Genomic DNA, 14104 nt, shown 5'->3' on the forward strand with positions numbered 1-14104 from the left:
CCATCCAGGGTGCTGAGAATAGAGATGAACATGGCAGAATTTACCCCTGACCTCATGGAACTTAGAGAAGGAAGACAATATATTATAAGCAGAGAAGGTAATTTTAGAAGGGAGCGATACTGTGAAGGAAATAAAAACAAGGTCAGCCCACGAGAGGAGAATTGGCAGTTACTTTAGCTTGCGTGGTTGGGGAAGGCATCTCTGAATGACAGAGGAAGCCAGTCCTAATAGCTGGAGGTGGCGGCCTAGGGGGAAGAGTGGGGAGAGGTTGGTGGATGGGTAGTGAGCGCACCAGAGGCAGCACTCAAGGAGAACAGCGGCTGCTCAGTAAGGCCTCGCCCAGTGCCCTCACAAGCTATCACACCTGCCATCACACCTGCTGCCGAACCCCAGGCACCGCCTCTCCTCCTGCCGGGGGAGTGGGCGGCATTTCCACGCGGGCCGACTGGGGGCGGAGCATACGGCGCCCAGACCCCGCCCCTAGCCTGGAGGGGGCGTGTTCCCACCCGCCGTCGCCGAGGTGACAATGACATCACCTCGGCCGCTGGGTTCGGAACTTTTCGGGCGGCGGAACTTTTCGGGCGGCGGTAGCCGTTGCTGGGAAACACCCGGCAGGCGCGCAGCCAGGGGCAGGCTCCGCGCGGCAGACGCCGGACGTCAGTACACGCCGTCCTGGCAGGCCCCTGCTCGGAGCCTCCCTCCCGGATTCCAGAAGGATGCCAGTTCCGGTCCTCACCCCTGCCGCGGCCCCATCCAGGACCGTCCTGCCGGCCGGGCGCCTCCTCCCTTCTCATTACTCTGTCACTGCCTCTGTTCCGAGCTTATCCAACAGTCCCCATCTTCACCGCCATCACCCTGTCCCAGGCCACCATCCATCCCCCCTTTCCTGGACCACTGCCATAGCCTCCCAAGTGGTCTTCCTTTTGCCCTGTCTTTACAGTCTGTCATCCACCTGGCACCCAAAGCTCTTATCAAGAGTTTACCAGACCAAGTCACTCCTTTATAATACCCTCCACAGGCTTTCAGCTCACTCAGCCTGAAATCTAACTCTTCTCAGGGGCCTGTAAGACCAGAATGCCTTGCCTCTCAACCTTCCTCTCCAACTTCATTGCCCCATTCTCCTTCTCACCCACATCCCCCTAGTTACACTGGCCTTCCTGATCTTCACAGAACACACCAAGCTGATTCCTGCCTCAGGGCCTTTGCACCTGCTGTACCCTATGCTAGGAAGTCTCTTATGCAAGATCTTTAGTGGCTGGGCTCTTTCTCACTCACATTCCAGTTCAAATGTCTCTCCAGAAAGAACTTTCCTGATCCATACCTCCTCTGCCTCCCCCACCTATCCCGACACCCACCCACTCCCCATCTATAGCGGCCTTCCTCCAAGTTATCATGCTGTGCTATTTTTGTTTGTTTTCCTGAGAACCTATCACAGTAGAAAAGTATCTTGCTCACATATTTGCTTGTTTATTGTCAGTGTTCTGCATACTATTCCTGCATGGCAAACCACCCCAAATTTAGTGGTTTAAAAAACCATTTTATGGTGCTCATGAATTCTGTGGGTCAGGAATTTGGACAGAACACAGTGGGCATGATGTGTGAGGCCTCAGCTGGAAAGTCTCAAAGGGTGGGGGTAATATGACAGCTAGGGTCTGCAAACATCTGAAAACTCACTCACTCACTCAAATGTCTGGCAGTTGATGCTGGCTACTGGCTGGGACCTCAGCTGGAATGTCAGCCAGAACACATATGTGTGGCCTCCCCGTGTTGCCTGGGCCTCCTCACATTATGGGAGTCTCAGGGTAGTTGGACTTCCTGTGTTGCATCTCATTTCCAAAGGCGTGTGTCCCAACTAACAAGGCAGAAGCTGCATTGCCTTTTATGATCTAGCCTCAGAAGTCACACACAATCACTTCTGCATTAGGTTGGTTACAAGTAAGTCACAAGTCTGTGTATATTGAATGGAAGGGGTATTAGACACTACCTTTTGATGAGGAAGAGGCAACGTTCTAGAAGACTATGTGGCCAACTTTGGAAAGTGCCATCTCCACAGGCAAATCTCTCTCCACTGGAGTATCATCTCCATGCCAACCACTTCTCATTTGTTTACTGTTGCATCTCCAGTGCCTAGAATGGTACAAAAGCACATAGTAGGTGCTCAATCCATGTTTTAGAGTGAATAAATGAAGGTTTGTCTTTCAAGGAGTCATTTGAGTCCAGTTCTTCTCCCTGTAAGTATAGTTCCTATCCCAGCCCTTGATTTTGGCCTGGTCTGCTCTGGAGGAAGCCGTGTTTGCGTTGGAAGGTGGGAATCACGTATAGTTTTTTGTTTGTTTTTTGTTTTCTGGCAGGGACTGCAGGGTTGGGGAGAAAGGGCAGTTATTGGGGATTGAGCAACATGTAGCCAAATGAGATTCTGGAACAGTGTTCTACTGTAAGAGGTGTTGAAAACCCAGTCTGTTTCTTCTCATTCTGAACTCTGGAAATGCCCAGGTGAGGACTGTGGTTTTGTCTTCTGGGCCACCTGGGCAAGAGGTGGCCCTGAAGCCGGCCACACACCTATTAAGGTATGCAAACTCTCCCTGCTTTGTGACTGGTGAAGAACCCTCCATTTGATCTTCCCAAAGTCCTGAAGCCGGTACAGTTTCTCCTCTTGTTTTCTCCTGTCCAGGAGGGATGAGCCAGAGAAGTCAACCCAGGCTTCTCCAGGCCCCACCTCCTCACATCAATCTGTGGCTTACCCTTCCCCCTCCCTTCCATCTCCACTGTGGCTTAGGAAGAGTTTGGATGTCATTACAGCGACAGCGATCCCAATGCCCTTCCCACCTCCAGTGCCACCCCCAAACTATCAATCCTCCAGTCCAGCCCTGCAATGGCTCCTCACCACCTCCACCATAAAATCCACACTCCTCCCGTCATTCAAGGCCCTTCTTGTTCAGCTGCCGCCTGTGTTTATAGCCTCTCTCACTCCATTCCCCCAAGAGAATCAGACCTTCCAGGTCCTTTAATGTTCTATCCAGGCTTTGTCACACCACCCTGGCTTTGTCCAAGGTCAGCTTACCCACTGGGCACAGCAGGCATGGATGGAGCCTCAGGCCCACAATACTTGATGGGCCCATGAAAATATTCTTCTTTTAAAATCAACAGGAAAAAAAGAACTTTTGGGTAGAAGAAAATGGTTTAGTATATAACATCAGTAACCACCACAGTTATTAAATATATTCTTAAATATTTTTTTACGGAGGAAGGAGCCCATGAAAGCCCAAGTGCCTAAGGCTTACGAAAGTCATAATGCAGCCCCCCTCATTTCCCCCTCCGGTTCATTTCTGTAAGCTTGGTGTTGAAGACACAGCTCTGAGGCAACCTTTTCAAGGAAGCAGAAGCCATGGAGGGTGTCCTTCTCTGACCTCTCAACTTTATGCAGTTTTGTAGCTTGGAAAACGCCGTTGTAAACTTTCGGTTTTGTACGTGTCCCCCCTCCCCCACTACTGTTGGTACCTGCGAGTCAGCGACACACACACACACTTTTTCTCCCTCATGAAGGTACCCGCTCCCCACCTGTGGCAGAGCCGCCAAGTTAGACAACTATCTAACTTCGGAAGAAAATTCTGGCAGAGGCTCAGCCTAGGGGCCCCCGGTAATTGGCCCCTGGTCCCAAACCTGTAGCGACGGGCGCCTGGCCGCTAGTCCCGGGTTGGCGCGCGCACCCGGCCGCGGTGGGTGTGGGGGGCGTGGGGGGCGTGGGGGGACGTGGGGGAGCGTGGGGGCGTGGGGGGCGGGGCCTCGGGTCTAGCAGGCGGCCGCTCGGCCTCACGCCGCTGCCAGCTCCACCCACCCCCGACCGGAAGGAGGAAGCTGCCTCTGAGCGGGGAGCTCCGGCCCTCCCCTGACGCACCCCCTTCCTCCTCCCCACCCGCCTCTCCCGTTAGTTTTCTTACGAAAAAGTGCTGCTGAGAATTCCCAGAAGGTCCCGGATGTGAAGTCACCGGCGTGAGGTCACCGAGCCTGGTTCCAGGAATCTGAAGCTTGTGGGGGAGGAAGGAAAGCGCCGAAAACAGGGGAGCAGGGGGGAGCAAGTGGAGCCGTGGCTATTGTTGGCGGGGGCCCCCTGGCTCCCCTGAGTCCCACGCTTGTCTCCAGCTGGGTCTTCTGACCCCAAGAGAGGTTCCAAGGGAAAAGATGCTTCACTTCTCCCATAGTATAGAAATGCCAGTTGAAACCAGTATACTGATCCAAAAGGAGTGTTTATCCACTTTTGGGAGGCGGAGGGGTGGGAGAGAAATGGAGAACAACCTGGCATTAGGATCAGAATTTTAAATGAACATACCCTTTGACCTAACAGTTGCGCGTACAGTAGCTCTATCACCTACTAACTAACCTTGGAAATCATACAGTATCACTTCTTGCACATTTTGTTCATGATAGGTCACTAAGGCTGGCCCATATTCAAGGGGAGAGGAATTAGATTCCCTCTTTTGATAAGTGTGAAAGAATTTGCAGCCATGTTTTTAAACCATCACAGCTGTTATTATTGTGGCCCTTAGTATACTCTAGCTTCTAGTAAGTGAATTATCTCACTTCTTACCTATCAGCTCCATGTGGGAGAGCAAGGATTCATTTGATTCGTTAAGATCTCAGCCCTTCATCGCTTCCCAGTGAACCTAGGGCCCTGTTCACTGCAGAGCTCGATAGATGGTATAGAAATGAATTTCCTCTTGCAGGAGCTGGCCTTGGATATCGTGCTCCACTTCCACTGGATGACATCCCTGTTGGTCCCATAGAAACCATCATCGACACATGTGAGAATTGTGAGTGTAATGGGATATGAGTGGGGCATGGCAGGGTCTGCTACACAGACAAGCAATTTTGTTCACATTTCATAAATGTGAGATCAGTGATCATTTCCACAGAAATCCCATTACCTTTGTAATCATCATCATGGTCTTGTAGGCACACCTGTACCACGAGAAGTGAGTTGGCCAGTTCAGCTCAGTTCATACTAAAGAGAATGCCATGGAGTCTAATTTAGCTTGCTAAGAGATTTTTCACACCATTTACATGTGATTGTTTACATGTGTTATATTTCCATTTTATTGTTACTATTATATGGTAGTATGGCCCCAAATCATAAAGATGGATCAGTAGTTCGAAAGAGGTTCACTGGGCTTTCCTGGTGGCACAGTGGTTGGGAGTCCGCCTGCCGATGCAGCGGACGCGGGTTCGTGCCCCGGTCTGGGGGGATCCCACATGCTGCAGAGCGGCTGGGCCCGTGAGCCATGGCCGCTGAGCCTGAGCGTCTGGAGCCCGTGCTCCGCAACGGGAGAGGCCACGGCAGTGAGAGGCCCGTGTACCGCAAAAAAAAAAAAAGAGGTTCATTAAAGTATAAAAATAATATTGAAAATAGCAAAAAAAATACTGCAATATAAAATATGATCATATATCCCAGAGTAAATGAGTGTGTAGAATGAGATAATTTTACACAAGGAGAAAAAGAAGTGTGACTCAGAAAGACAGATATGGGAATGAATATCTGAAACTGGGATTCTGTTAGCTGGTAATCATTTTGCCCTGGAGGCATCATCTCTTATGAAACTCTGTCAAAGAGTGGCAGGAAGCCCACTGAGACTTTTGCATCCTCTTCACATCAGATCCCGTAAGCTAGTTAGAAAACCAATCAAGTCTTCCCATAATATGGGTAAAATAATACTGTCCAGTGTGTTCAAGATACATTTTGTCACTAAAGACAGAGAAAAGATCAAAACCAGAGAGGCATCATTAAAGGTGTCCAACTTACAGTGAAAACCTACACACTTCAAACTATGACATGTAAATTGAGCCATAAACTATTGAGGAAAAGCAGAGCAAGCTCCTGGCAAGATTACTTGATCAAACAACACTCTTTTTTTTTTTAATTAAATGAGTCTTTTTATTTACTTGACTTTTTAATATTTTCATTCTTTTTTTTAAAATGGTGACTCCTTTTCTTTTTTATAAATTTATTTATTTATTTTTGGCTGTGTTGGGTCTTCATTGCTGCGCACGGGCTTTCTCTAGTTGTGGCCAGTGGGGGCTACTCTTCGTTGCGGTGCGTGGGCTTCTCATTGTGGTGGCTTCTCTTGTTGTGGAGCACAGGCTATAGGCGTGCGGGCTTCAGTGGTTGTGGCACGTGGGATCAGTAGTTGTGGCCTGCGGGCTCTAGAGCTCAGGATCAGTAGTTGTGGCACATGGGCTTAGCTGCTCCGCAGCATGTGGGATCTTCCTGGATCAGGGATCGAACCCGTGTCCCCTGCATTGGCAGGCGGATTCTTAACCACTGCACCACCAGGGAAGTCCCCAAACAATACTTTTGGATGTCACATGAAATAAATGGCACATAGTGTGAAAGAGCAATGGCTGTCCTAAGTGAGTACTAGCGGACAGTTGGCTTTGTTGTTGAATACAAACCACTTGTGGCAAACCTTGTTCATTGTTGATCCAGAAATTTATTCCGTCCCTTCTTTCCTGATTTTGATCCATACACCAAGGTCTCCAATCTCAGGCAATTAATTACAAGTGGTCTAAATCAATCATGACCAGCCCATTTCCCACTTTCCCAGTCTCCTTTGCTGCGACATGAGACCCAGTTCTGGCCTATTAAATACGATGAAAAGTCTGCTGAGGGTACTTCTATCTATGAAAATTTTTTGTTTTGTTTTGTTTTCAGAAAATGGGTATACATGCTGGTACCCCCCCCCCTTCCCCCTTATTCCTGACTTAACTATGGTCATGATGCCTGGACCTGGGCAGCCATCTTGCACCTATGAAGCAACCAGCACAAGGTAAAGGCTGAGAGAATTCTAGAGATACCAGCACTGACACTATTGAATGTCAGTGGCTGCCACCTTCCAGCCTTCCCATTACAGTACACAAGTAAACTGTAGTGCATTCTCTATTATTGGTAATTGAAAGCATTCCTAATGGGTGTACCACTGATGTGTCAGCTTGCCACATACTTTCCAAAAACACAGGAAGGAAATGTACCTGCTGACTTTTTGTTCTATGTCTCACTGAATTCCTTTGCAAGATTAGATGAATGAGCTTCTGGTTTCCAGTTGGGTTCAGCCATGGGGAGATCCAGCAGGGACAGGAGAGGGAAGCAAATGAGATCAGGTATTTAGTTCTTTGGTTTCCTGCCTGTGAGTCTCCATGGGTTGGATGTATCCTCCAGTGGGGGGCCACTGGTCCTCCCAAGGCAGCCAGCCCACTCAGTTCCCTCCCTTCTAGTGACCTCTCCCTTCACCCCACATTTTCCCTTCAGGTCTATTGGTGGTAACAGCTCTGCTGCTGCTCGTCCAGGTTATTGCACCATCCCTTGGGGTGCTCCTACACCTACATGTTTGTAAGTAGTACCATTGTAAATAAGCTTTCCTAAAGTGATCCTGTTTTGAGAGTGCCATTATCTGATGGTACACTGACTGTCAGATTTAAAAGAAAACACACACACACACACACACATACACAACTTGCATCTGAACACCAACCACACACCACTGTATTCACAAAGACCAGCTGTCAGGCAACAATCTGGCTCCTGATCTCGATATGTGTAGAAACAAATAGCAAGAAAAGTCAATGCCCTCTATTCATGCCTCTCCGACTATGCCTTTTCAGAATACTGTGTGGAGAAATGGACAGCAAGTAAAAGACACTGTTGAACAAAGTATGCTGGCTGTTGAGGGAAAGATATTCACATGAGGTTTTGAAATAAGAGATGAGATACAGCGTCCCTTTGTGGTACCGATAGCTCTTTGCCACAGGTGGCTCACTCACTCAAGAAGCATCTCAGTGGCACGTTCAGTATCTTGGTTACCCTGAACCTTTGGCTTCAGGGCGAGACTATCACTATTTTTCATGTTGAGGATATCAAGAATTTTGTTTTGTTTTTTGGTTTTTGTTTGTGTGATTCTAAGGATATCAAGAATTTGAAGACAGAACTGTGGTGCCAAGGCTCAGCCTTTGAGAATATGACTCTTTCCCTACATTTGAAGGTTTTCTTCTCTTGGCAGAGAAATAAATCAATATAAAGGCAACCACTAGAAAAATTAAAAACAGACTATAAAACTTCAAATCATCAGACAAAAATACAAACACATGTGAGCACACACACATACATATCAAAGAAAACAAAAAAATGCATGTAAAACATAGAAAACAGAGGAAGCATTAAAATAGCAGCAGAAGATAAGATGACAGAAGTAAGCATAATACATGTTATATCAAGAAATGTAAATAGAATAAACCCATATTATAACAGAAAAAAAGATTATGAGATCATAAAACAATGTTCTATTGTATGCTGTATAGAAGAGATGCATCTTTACCAGAATCACTCAGAAAAGTTAAAAATAAAATATAAACCAAGGTATACAAGAAAATACTGAGCTGAGGCTGCAATGTTACTATCAGTCAAGGTCAAATTCAAAATAAAAATGCTAAATGAGAGAAAAGGAAGTTAAACAGGAAAGACAGCAGTATCCACGTTAAGAATCTAGTTTTTTGAAATCTCTAGCATAGCTTCAAAACCAAGAATAAGATATGAGAGTTGAGAATAACAGTATACATACAGAAAATGCAAAGAGAAATTGGATGAAACATTGAGTACATTTTAACTGACCTCATTGGCTCATGACCTAGTAAGAAACAAAAGATAAGGAGGAATGTGGGGAATCCAAATAGTAATTAGTAATTAAATATGATAGAACGTGAGGTGCAAAAATCTCAAATAAAATACTAGCAAATATAAATCAACAATACCTTCAAAGAATCATTCATCATATCCAAGTAAGTTCATTCTAGTAATGCAGGTGGCCCAACATTAGGGAATTTGTAATAAAACTGACCATATTAATAGATCAGAGAAGAACTATATAATATCTCAATACATGCCAAAAAGACATTTGAAAAATATCCCACATCAATTCCTGCTTAAAACAAACAAAACCATAACAGAATAGCTAAATTATGCATAGATGATATGACTGAAAAATGCACAACTGACAATGCACAACAGACAATAAGAGAGTTCAAAATGATGGCAGTTTACAAAGCTTAATATACAAAACTCAGTAGCCTTCCTCTACATAAAAAATACAATTTACCAGAATATATAATAGCAATTGCACTCATAATAGCAATCAAAAAGATAAAATATTCAGAACAATACTTAAAAGACATATAAGGGCCTTTATGAATATTAAAATTATACAGGGAACATTCTATACTGACCTTTTGAATAGAAAGACCCAATATTATAAAAACATCAATGCTCAATTAATGTATCAATTCAATGTGATTCTAACTAAAATATAGGATTTTAAGGTGGGGAGCTTGTCAAAAAATGATATGAAACTCAAACGGGGAATTAAATAAGGGGCCGGGAAAGCCCTGTAAAAGAAAAGTAACACGATGGGGCTACACCTATCAGATGACAAAACACATTATGAAATTGTAATTTGTAAGGCAATTTGGTACCCAAAGATGAAATAGACAACCCAGTGGACCAGAGTAGAGAACTAGAAACAGACTCCAGAACACATGAGAATTCAATTTCTGTTTAAGGTGACATTTGAATTAAAAGAAAAAGGTGGTAGGAAAATAAATCATTTGGGGGAAAAAATAAAATGGAAACCCTATACCATACCTTAAGTCAAAATAAATTCCAAATGGGTAAAGGATTTATATATTTAAAAATAAGACCGTAAAGGGCTTCCCTGGTAAAGGGCGCAGTGGTTGGGAGTCCCCCTGCCAATACAGAGGACACAGCTGCGAGCCCTGGTCCAGGAAGATCCCACATGCCGCGGAGCAACCAGGCCCATGCGCCACAACTACTGAAGCCCATGGGCCTAGAGCTCGTGCTCTGCAGTAAGAGAAGGCACCACAATGAGAAGCCTGCGCACTGCAACGAAGAGTAGCCCCTGCTCGCTGAAACTAGAGAAAGCCCGTACGCAGCAACGAAGACCCAACGCATCCTGATAGGGAATGCAACACACAAACACCAGGATCCCTAAGGTCAATATTTAAGAAATTTGGCTACATAAAAATTTAAAACTTCTGTATGATAGAACATACTATCAACCTGGGTAAAAAGCAAACCAGGATTAAGTGCCACATGTGTGACAGACAGAAGGGCTCATCCCCCTAATCCTCAAAGACCTAAAACAACACAAGATAAGTAAAGAATATAAACCCGTGGTTTTAGAGGGAAACACAAACGGTTTATAAGAGCCTCAATTTCACTCATAATTAGAGCGATGCAATTAAAACAGTAAGATCTCTTCTTGGTTTCTCCTATCAGATTGGCAGAGATCAATAAGTTTGATAACACTCAGTGCCAGGGAGGGTGTTGGGAAACAGGCATGCTCAAATACTACTGGTTGAGAGTAAAATTGGTGCAACTCTGGGGAGGGCGATTTGGCAATATCAGTCAAAATCCTTTGACCCAGAACTCAACTGCTTAGATTTTCAATCCACAGATCTACACTAAAAAGTCTTCTAGTTCAGATGAACAAGAATGTTCAGGAAATGTGCTCGAAGACGTTCCCCTCTCCTGGTTTTCGCTTTCCACAGCCTTAGCTCAGTGGGTCCCAATCTTTGATGTGCATCAGAATCAATGGAGGGCTGGTTAGAATGCAGGTTGCTGGGGCCACGCTGCCAGAGTTTCTGATTAGTGGGTCTGGGGAGGACCCAATAATCTTCATTTCTAACAAGTTCTCGGGTGATGTTGACGCTGCTGGCCTGGGAGCCACACCTTTAGCCTGTTTGAGGGACTAGGGTACGTGGAGGGATGGGGGCTTGGAGAGATGAGTTCCTTTGAGGGAGAGGAGGAGGAGCCAAGGTGGAGAGGAACAGGATGCTCCCCAGGACTGGGCAGAGGAGGAGGTGGTAGGCTGAGGTTATCCCCAGAGGGATGTTTGAGCCTCCTAAGGAGACAGGACTTAGTCCCCATTCCCAGTCTCACTAAAGACTCCTTCCTTCCCTTCCCACAACCAAGGTTGGCTCAGAAACAGCAGAGCCCACCTACTCTCTGTGAATCCATAGGCGTGGATAGGGGCATGCTACCCATGAGCAGAAAACATGGACTGAATATCAGAGAGCCAGGCCATCTAGGACAGAGAAGGCATCCCCACTCCTCAGACAAACTTTGGAGGCAGCATATGGGAGAGGGTCCCTGCTGACTGAGGTTGAAGTTCTCCTTGGGACTTAGCTGCTTTGATTTGATTTTGAAAAATAATATTTTTTCAGCCAGGGTGCTGGGAAAACTGGCTATTCACATGCAAAAGAATGAAGCTTGACTCTGACCTTATACCATATACAAAAGTTAACTCAAAATCGATCAAAGACATAAATGTAAGAGCTAAAACTATAAAACCCTTAGATGCAAAAACCATGAACCTCCTTGCACCTAAGAATCATGGTGGAATAAAACTCTTACAGTAATTTAGATGGAGAGAAACCTAAAGAGCTAAACCCGACCTGTGAGCCCCAGGTATCCCTCACTGGTCAGGAGGTAGACTTACTGGTGGACAGCTGAGAACAACCGCATCCCTTTCACAGTTATGGCACTATGATTGTCATCCCCTCCTCCCCTCCTTTTATCAAGGTTAGACTTACATACAGTGACATAAACAAATCTTAAGAGTAGACCTTGAATTTTTACATATGTATATGCTTGTCCAAGCATTGTCCAGAATAAGATATAGAACATCTCCAGTACCCCAGAAGGCTCGTCACCCTTCCTAGTCAATACTCACAAAGGTAATATTATCTGTCACTGTGCTTTAGTTCTGCCTATTTTTAAACTTCATATAAATAAATGGAATCATAGTTATTCCTCTTTCGTGCTTGGTTTCTTTTACTCAACATAATGTTTTAAAGATTCATCCTTGTCATTATGTGAGGCAATTGTTCTTTTTCATTGCTGTGTAATATTTCATTGTAGGATAAATCGTAGTTGTTTTCAGTCACCTATTGGACATTTGCGTTGTTTCTAGTTTCAGGCTGTTATGAATAAAGCTGCCATAACATTCTTGTAAGTGTCTTTCATGGACATAAGCACCTTTTTTTCTCTTGGGAATATACAGAGCAGTAGAATTATAAGATCATAGAGTCTGGCCTTAGTAGGTACTGCCAAATTATTTTCCAAACTGTATCAGTTTACCCTCCCAACAACAATGTATGATAAATCTGATGAATTCTCAATCCTGCTGCATTTAGTACTTAAAAAAAAGTCCTTTTAATTTTAATCTTTCGGATGGAAGTGCATCATTAATTTTTAATTTAAAAAATCTATTTAAAACTAGTAGTAATTTTTTATTTACCTAAAATTGGGTGGTCCATGGATGCTGAATGTTTGAGAAACTTGTGGGACTCTCCAAAGTATTCAAAAATTCCCTGAGGGTGTGTGGGTGTGTTTTTGCCTATGTATGTGCCATAGTCACAGATGGATGCTGCTCCAGACCCACCCTCCTTGCCTTGGAACAGACCCTTCATTTCCCTACCAACAGGAAGAGCTTACTTGTGATCCCAGAGGAAGATGTTTCTCATCACCAGCAACATCTGGGGAACATCTGGTGAGCCCATCCCAGGACAGGGAGATGCTTTTCTAGAGAAAACATATCACTTATTTGATTCTTTTTATTCTCCTATGTTTTCCCTTATTTTCTCCTTCTTTTCCTGCCTCCCAAACCCTGTCAACCATTGGCCTCCCTGCTCTAAGCCCCCTCTCCAGCCCTTGCCAACTCCCTGCTCTGGTCTCTGTCCTGTCTGGTTTCCCTCATACACAGCCCAGCAGGATGCAAACTGAGACAGCCTGAGAGACCCTCATTAACTAGTGCTCAACTCTACCCAGTTCCCTGATCAGCAGGCAGCATCTTCTAGAAACTAGCTTAAGGAATGTTGAAGGTAGTGGAGTTCTCTGGTCTAATGCCCCCATTTCACAAATTAGAAGACTTGAGAGAGAGAGACAGAGAGAGACTGAGACACACACACACACACACACACACACACACACACACACACACACACACACACAGAGAGAGAGAGAGAGAGAGAGAGAGAGAGAGAGAGAGAGAGAGAAAACTAGAACTCCACTGTAGGTCACAGGGACCTCCCTGTCTCCTGAGGACCTACCTAGAGGATTAGAGGCAGGAAGGAGGAGGCAGTGGAAGAAGTGATTCCTTGGGACCAGCAAGGTCTATCACCCAGCAGCCACAGGAGACAGTGCAGCTGAGTATTTGAGGGGGGTGGGAGTGGGTGGGTAGCCACCTGCCTCATAGCCCTAAGGGCTGAGTCACCTCTAGCAAAGGACACAGCTTTGTAGCCTTTCAACTCCCTCCAGAGATGTCTCAGCCACACCCAGGTCTTCAAGGTACCGGCTGTCTGCTGATGACCCTTCCATCCCCACTTCCAGCCCTGCCCTCTCCTTGAGCCCCAGCTCCCTGTACATGTTTACTGCATAGACAATTTATTCAATATGTTCTTAACGAGCGCGAAGGATAGTCAGACATGGTCCCTGCCCTCCCAGGGCTCACAGACAACTCACATGGAAATGCACAAGGAAACCATACAACTAAGTGGGTGCAAGGCAGGTGCAGGCTGGGGAGTAGCATCTTTGGAAGTTTAAATCAGGATGAGCAGGACACACCCCAAGAACTGACTGCTGGCAATCAGAGCTGGAGTGCAGTTATCAAGGGCGTGGGGTGGAAGTGCAGAGGTTAGGGTGGAAGAAACTTATGGAGGTACAGAACAGAATACCTCGTGTGTAAATTAAAACTAGGTTGTAGCAATGTTACAAGCACAATGTGCAAGTAAAAAGACGTGCACACATTAAAGACAAAATGGAGGAGCAGTGAAGTGAGTGGGGTGTGGGAGTTTGAAGAGGTGAGGTTGCAAAGGTGGGCGAGGACCTGATTATTCTGGCTTTGTAGGCCCCCACAGAGTTGAGACTTCATCCTGAGGGCACTGGTAAGTCACTGAAAGGTTACCTCCCCCCTGCAGGCCCCTCAGGTACACACATTCAAAGCATCCAGCAAGAACAGGGGCTGTAGCTTCCCCCAACCTGCATTCC

The 14104-nt window shown here is 45.7% G+C and overlaps 1 long non-coding RNA gene across 2 annotated transcripts in view; it reads right to left on the reverse strand.

The window, feature by feature from the left end:
- The window catches only part of LOC109552040 (uncharacterized), a 95962-nt gene extending 92219 nt beyond the window's left edge, over positions 1-3743 (reverse strand). The window contains exons 1-2 of one of the 2 annotated variants that reach the window (XR_012334576.1): positions 3559-3740; positions 1985-2127 (exon numbers count right to left, since the gene is read on the reverse strand). This is a non-coding gene — a long non-coding RNA (uncharacterized lncRNA). Of the gene's footprint in view, positions 1-1984 lie in introns of both variants that reach the window. The other variant, XR_012334575.1, reaches the window with a different exon arrangement.
- Between the last annotated feature and the right edge of the window lie 10361 nt (positions 3744-14104).

The sequence above is a fragment of the Tursiops truncatus genome, chromosome 10 (assembly GCF_011762595.2).
Source record: "Tursiops truncatus isolate mTurTru1 chromosome 10, mTurTru1.mat.Y, whole genome shotgun sequence".
In the NCBI taxonomy this organism is placed as follows: domain Eukaryota; kingdom Metazoa; phylum Chordata; class Mammalia; order Artiodactyla; family Delphinidae; genus Tursiops; species Tursiops truncatus.